This window comes from Nematolebias whitei, chromosome 7 (genome assembly GCF_014905685.2).
Source record: "Nematolebias whitei isolate Nwh7 chromosome 7, NemWhi1, whole genome shotgun sequence".
In the NCBI taxonomy this organism is placed as follows: domain Eukaryota; kingdom Metazoa; phylum Chordata; class Actinopteri; order Cyprinodontiformes; family Rivulidae; genus Nematolebias; species Nematolebias whitei.
This window is the reverse complement of record NC_056504.1, coordinates 52,091,093-52,091,375: the sequence shown is the minus strand read 5'-3', so window position 1 is coordinate 52,091,375 and position 283 is coordinate 52,091,093. Positions and strand designations below refer to the sequence as shown.

The following is a 283-nucleotide window of genomic DNA, read 5'->3' as shown; positions in this document are numbered from 1 at the left end:
TCACCAGTTGATCTACAACAGATCTACAACAGATTCACCATTTGATCTACAACAGATCTACAACAGACTCACCAGTTGATCTACAACAGATCTACAACAGATTCACCATTTGATCTACAACAGATCTACAACATACTCACCAGTTGATCTACAACAGATCTACAACAGATTCACCAGTTGATCTACAACAGACTCACCAGTTGATCTACAACAGATCTACAACAGGTTCACCAGTTGATCTACAACAGATTCACCATTTGATCTACAACAGATCTACAACATA

At 38.2% G+C, this 283-nt stretch overlaps 1 protein-coding gene across 1 annotated transcript in view; it reads left to right on the top strand.

Annotated features, from left to right (window-relative positions):
- The window catches only part of raly (RALY heterogeneous nuclear ribonucleoprotein), a 25,610-nt gene that overhangs the window by 24,391 nt on the left and 936 nt on the right, over positions 1-283 (top strand). The gene's annotated exons all lie outside the window — the stretch shown is intronic.